Raw genomic sequence first — 6765 nt, 5'->3', positions numbered from 1 at the left:
TAACCACACGATACCTCCATTGTGGTTGGATGAGCGTCCACCTCTGCTCGACATGTGTACGTGAGGCCAGCAGCCGGCTGGTCGGTCTAGGCCCTTCACGGGCTGTAGCGCCACGGATTATTATTACTACTACTACTATTATTATTATTATTATTATTATTATTATTATTATTATTACTATTACTATTACTATTATTATTATGCAATGCAGAAAAGCATGAAAGAAGAGCAACTGAAAGCGAATTCAAAGATCCAGAATTTATTTTTTAACTTCTTCTCTTAAATCACGCACCTTTAATTTAAGATCCAAAATTTTGATGAAATGTGCGTGAATTCCGCGAGTAGATAAGGCTTTACGTTACGTCTTAGTAACCACGGCCGTACATATTGTACACTTTCCTTTACCAGGGAGCCATCAGCCCGGATACAGAGTGCGCGCCGCCTGTCCCGTATTTACAATGAATGGAGTGAAATGGGCAGATCACACCCACTGGATAAAGTAATAGCGAAGCATCTGTAATTCTACGCTAACACCATCTTGCGTGAGTAGCAACAAATAACAGACAGAGATTTACAATCAGCACATCCGCAAGGAAACAATGGCACGGCGATAACATTGTTACGAGTCGTTCACCGTCAAGCTGGAGGTCGCCGAATCGATCTCAGTACCCTTCATCTGTAATAACAGCTGAACCGTTGTCATGACGATCGCAGCTGTTCTCACCGCCTTGCACGTTTACCATCGTTAAGGATGGATATCTTCCTTGGTAACTACCGCTTACAAGAGAATTCCTTGTACACCAGTCGTTAAGGAAACAGACCAATGCAAATTACACATATTTTCCCATTATACATTTGCTGAGTAACAATTAAACAGTTACTTTGTAAAAAATGTGTGTCAAATGAGAGAGATATCCAATGAACTACTGTCATAGTAAATATCTTTGTTTCCTGCTCGTAGTAGGTACTGACACAAATTCCTAAGAACACAATTGTTATATTTTTTTTTTATTCACGTCCTTTTCATTGACTTTCTTGGAAACATTATTATGGTGTTTTAATCAGTTATTTAACGACGCTGTACCAAGTACTAGGTAATTTGCAGTAGTGGAATTAGTGATAGCGAGATGGTATTTGACACTATGATGTTGAGGAATCAACATGTAATAACCTGGAATTTGTCTTGCAGTTGAGAAAAAGTCGAAAAAAAAAGTCAGTTAATTAGCCAAAGAGGGATTCGAAGACACGCCCGAGCTCAGCCCCGGATCAGTATCTACCATGTTACTAGCGGATGTTGATGACGTTTCTAACTAGGGACGTAGCTGGCAATAGAAACTGTTAAGCCTTGGTTTGTTAAGCGAGTTCGCGTGGAGGATTAGTTGCTGAGCGCAGTTGTGTCCGGATTTTTCATTCAAAAATCCCCGAAGTTCCTTCAGTGGAACGGCGAAACTCGGAGTGAGACAAGTGGCCAACAGGCTTGGAGCTCACATATTCAGTTTTACTCAGTCCCAAATTCCATTATAAGGACCTGTTTTCGGGTACCTTTTAATTGTTTCTCCTCCCATTTCTCCACTGACATTGACAATGGTCTTGCCGACTGTTTGCTGCTTTTGGAAGAGGAGGCTAATGCATATATGCACCTGTGTTTAAAACTTGGTTTTTCAGAACCGACGTAAGCGAGGCTCGAGGTGTGAGGTCCGTCTAGCATAAATACAGACTGCACGAGCTATAGTGAGTGGTTTCTAAAGCTGCGAGGTGCGCGGTCTGTACAGGTTCGCAGAGAGGCCTCGCTGCGTCGCCTCGGATCGATTCGTCCGGCCGGATATGTGCGAGGCTTCAACAAATAATTTTGAATTTAGAGACAAGAAACAATGATCAGTTGTCTTCACTCAAGCATTTCACTCATTCAGTGAGGATTTCATCAACTCCTGTTGCTTTCCCATTCTTCATTTCCCTAAGCGCTAGTTCAACTTCTGCCCTTAGAACAGAAAATCATTTTTGGTCTTCTGATACGGCTGCTTCGTCTTCTATAGCTAAGTCATCTGGACGATTCGCTGTCTCATATAACTCTTCTGTATATATTTCGTCCATCTGTTCAGTATCCCTGGTCCGTCTGTTATTTCATTTCCGATTTCGTCCTCTATCAATCACATGGATTTACTTTTCATATTTTTGAAATCCAAACATTTTTCTTCGCGGTACATTAAATCATATCTTCCTTTTCTCTCTAGATTCTCTATTTCTTTACATTTCTCTTTCATCCAATCTTCCTTCGCCTTATCAGTTTCTCTTCTTACTTCGATGTTGATTTTAATTTAGTTTCTTTGTATAAACTTTAGAATTGGAAAATGAAATACACTTAAACAGAAACAACTTATTAAAAATAATAATATTTTGAAGATTCAGTTTTGTCAGAAGAGTAACTTAGCTTAATATTATTTCCTCCTTTACCCTTTGTAGAATGAAATTACATTAAATAAATAAATACATTTCTCCAAAAATATATTAGATAACAGAAATTATATGACTTCTTTTATTATAGTTTGATATAAACAGATGTAAAATGTAATATTCGCCATATTAATTTGATCACATTTGACAATTTCATTATTAAGATCGTTTTAAAAGTTCGAGAGTCCGTACAGCTTGTTAGATGGCAGTGTGGATATTATGACCTTCAGCTGATGCCGGGTATCAAAGTCCGGACCTCGTGGGTCCGGTCGGTTTCCGCTTTTAATTACTGGCTTGAGGTCACGCGACGTCGCTGCGAATGACAGAGGAGCGGATGTTGGTTATTAACAGCGGAATACCTCCAACGGTTCAGAGATCGCCCGCGATACCGAGGTATGGGCCCCGCTTTCCGTTTCCAAACCTCTTCCGAGTGCATCTCCTTGACTACGACAGTTCATTCGCAGTAGGCCTAATCTCGGATTTAATGTGCGATGGTGGACAAAAACATTGCCAGCATTGAAATGATAAAGTCATAACGCGCGGTTCATATGAGATGCATCAAATTACACTTGAGATTATGCTAGTTTAACCTTTGTTTGCACAGTTTTGAAAATTTGTGTTTTGAACCGGCGCTTTTGACGCTGGATATAAGCGATATTTAATTCTTCGACTTAGAAATATTCTAGCCCGACAGTCTTTTTGTCCACTATAGTACATACTCACAGAGCACTTAGAAACCAAGTAATTTGTTTTTTTTTCGATTGGTTTGGGATTAACATATTGAGATAGGTCTACATTTCATATCTGTGCACCTTGCGCGTCGAAGGGAATACTGCATACTAGTCGATCAGCGGTGACCAACTCGAGCTGCAGTGATTACATGCGACATACAGCCTATGAAGTAAGGAGATGGAGGAAAGGTACTTGACATGAGAACTACAACCAGTGGTGGTTCCTATACTAACATCTTGATCAATCCCGCGGATAACAATCTCAACTTTTGCTGTATCAGCAATGTCACTGCTGTCATCAAGAGCCAGTGAATAATATACGATTTTTCTTGCTTCTTTTTTTAACCTTCCTCTTGAATATACAGTAATCAGAAATTTTCTAAATTCTTCTCTCGATACTTGGTCGAGAAATTTGTAGTATTTAAAAATTAAAAACTTCTTATGGACAAGTTATTTAAGCTATTTTAATCATTACTCTTTTGAGAAATTCGGTTCTATTAAAAGGCTTTAGAGCACGCGATATTTCAAACCCCATTAGGTAGCTGTCTTTCTTACATTTATTTATGTCATCTTTCTCTTCCTGCTTATGATTTAAGACATGTCAATTCCTGGCGTTTAACAGTTCGTTGGCACATAATATTGAATCAGTTTTTCTACAATATTATTATTAAATGAATAACTAATAAATTGTTACCCTCATCTAGGGTGCTATTCATAGACATTTCGCTAGCCCGCGCTACAAGCGTGCTAAATAGGATTCATATCATATCTCTGACACTGGCTTATGAATACGAAAAACGTTAGTTCGCTGATCATCCACCGAAAGCCCGCGCTAAGAATGTCTATGAATACGGCCCCTAAAGATTAAGAAGATTAAAATGAGATAAAACCTAATAATTTTATCCTTCTAGGGAGAATATCTAAAAATATCAATATTCATTCACGTACAGAAGAATGTTAGAAACGCATACTTAGTGGTCAGTAGTAGTAGTAGTAGTAATAATAATACTATTATTATTTTATTATTATTATTATTATTATTATTATTATTATTATTATTATTATTATTATTATTATTATTATTATTCAGCTTGGCAATTAATGTTTCTGTATGCTCCTAATTGAACCGTTAAGCAAAGTAAACAGGTTACATTCTGTCCAACAGAACAACAAAGAAGTTCTGTTTCTCATGCTTTACGAAACCACCTCATACTGCTTGTAGAGACAGAGTTTGTAGAGCGACATGATACCGCCACTGCTTGTCTTCAGTACGTGGCTGAAACACACAGAAATGTACAGAAAACTCCTTGTACCCGTTTGAATGTCTGTGATTAAACGTCGTTTCTACCAGATATCTCCGCAGTCATTGTCGTAGTAACATCAATTACCAAGAACAACGGCGATATATTCTCGGTTCTGAAAGTGGGATTTTGCCTTTACCCAATCATTTTCCAACCCAGAAAAAAAGAATATTCTACATACGGCATATATGTTGTACTGATGCAATGAGACGCACGGGGATCCTAATCCCAAATTTGAGCGGCAAAAATTCAATATTCGTATCGTGAAGTTGATTGTGGGATAGTGCACAAGTTATCCGATCCAGGAGAGAGATTTTCACATAGAGAAACAGTGAACTGATGATAGGCTATTAACCTTCTTAGTGCCGATCCCTTTGGCGTAGTATTATGTGTACAATGCGAAGTAAATTTACACAAAAATGCATCACGATGAACATTCCTCTGTGCTCTTAGCACAACAAAACAGTGTTTTTTTTTGTTCCGTCTAGAGAATAACAGCAAAATAGAAACTGTATCACTATTAGATCTTGACCGGTACTTCTAGCAAAATTATAAAAAGGGTTAAACACCTCTCGCTCTGCTTCCTGTTGATAAATAACCCATATCGCATCGTCATTTTGAGGTTTGTTACAAAATATTGTTTCAACATTAATTCTTCAAGAAATCAACTGTTTTCAGCACAAATATTCATAATTAATAAAAATATTTCTGTAACCAAGCGCGGTGGAACAATGTTTATCATTCCCCCTCTTAGCTGGAGTTCGATGCCAGGGATCAGCTATCCTGACTTGGGTTTTCGTAATTTAACAAGCCTCTCGAGGAGAATAGTGGGAGAGTACCAATTCAAAGGGTCACGACCTGTCTCCTTCCCATTACTTCTCATACATCATAATATCATCTACTGAGATACGCCTGCCACCCATGCGTGGAAGTCTCACCCTCGGTAAAACGTACATGAAGGAGAGTCAAGTCGTTCTGAAAAAAATCCCGGAAGAAATATTGTTATGTCCTTGTACATACGATATTTAAAATATTTATTCACTGAGCTCTGTTCCTCTTAATAAAATTGATTTATGGGAACTGGAAATGAGTTCAAAATGTCGGAATCATGGTTTAACAGTAAAGTTGTGCACGCTAGATGTCACTCTGAACGAACTCTTCAGTTCAACAAAAATAGTTAGTTAGCGAACTCATAAGATTTTCCGAGATTAGCCTCATATCGTCTTAAACTTCATGGAAGAACTGAAAATTGCATATAACCTACCTAATTGTTTTATTAACTCCCATTATAAAGAGAGGGGCAGCGAAAAGTTACCGCACTATGCAGGAGACGTCGGGGAACAGATTGCCCGCAATACATTGCTCGACTCACCGGTAAGCTGTAGCAGCGCGGGCGGGCGTTCAGTTTTATTACGGTAGGCCTAAATTATTAGTTAAGAGTTACCTAATGAATGAATGAAGTTGAAAACAGGTCTTGCTCCAATCTCTACAATCATATACCACATTCCTCAAAACCATCTTAATATTATCCTCTCATCTATGTCTCGGCCTCCCCAAAGATCTTTTTCCCTCCAGCCTTCCAACTAACACTCATCTGCAGGCTTGAAAAATTTCAAGGGAAAAATTGTTCCGGGGCCGGGTATCGATCCCGGAACCCTTCGCTTAGTGCACGAATGCTCTACCGACTGAGCTACCCCAGAAACTATACACGACAACCGTCACAATTGTACTCTATATGCATTTCTGGATTCGCTCATACTCCAAAATAAATAAATTACGGGAGAAAATATTAGGCCTGCCAAATACGTGAGACAGAAGATTGACGAAAATGTGGATAAAATACGGGAGAACCCGTAAAATAGGGGGACACCAGCGTATAGATAATTATACAGTATGGACACTTCGTGTCGGTACCTTTGTTGTAGCAGGACTGATTTCAATGACCTTCAAACCAGTTTGAGCGTGAATTTCTGCTTTCTCCCAGGCGTTGGAACTGACATCACACCAGCTAGCAGTCGACACAGCGGAAATACAAACATACAATTAATACATCTAGGTATACTCGTATTATGTACTCAAATAAAATAAATTGGACCGATGAAATAATAAATCCGTCATTAACTCTAATGTCTAGACTCTAGAGTTCCTTTATAATGAGAGTTGAGAAGTTGACCCGCAACAACAATTTAAAATATGTAATAATTTGATAGCGCTGAAAATGGAAAAACAAAACTCCTATGAGAAGTAAAACCATATACCTATATTATATTGTATACAAATAT

The 6765-nt window shown here is 38.4% G+C and overlaps 1 non-coding gene across 1 annotated transcript; it reads right to left on the bottom strand.

Annotated features, from left to right (window-relative positions):
* Nucleotides 1–6110: 6110 nt before the first annotated feature.
* TRNAS-ACU (transfer RNA serine (anticodon ACU)) lies at nucleotides 6111–6183 on the bottom strand. Its single transcript has one exon. It is a non-coding gene; the product is annotated as a tRNA-Ser (tRNA).
* Nucleotides 6184–6765: the final 582 nt, after the last annotated feature.

This window comes from Periplaneta americana, chromosome 2, assembly GCF_040183065.1.
Source record: "Periplaneta americana isolate PAMFEO1 chromosome 2, P.americana_PAMFEO1_priV1, whole genome shotgun sequence".
NCBI classification, from domain to species: Eukaryota; Metazoa; Arthropoda; class Insecta; order Blattodea; family Blattidae; genus Periplaneta; species Periplaneta americana.
The sequence above is the reverse complement of the archived record's forward strand: the minus strand, read 5'-3'. Positions and strand labels throughout refer to the sequence as shown.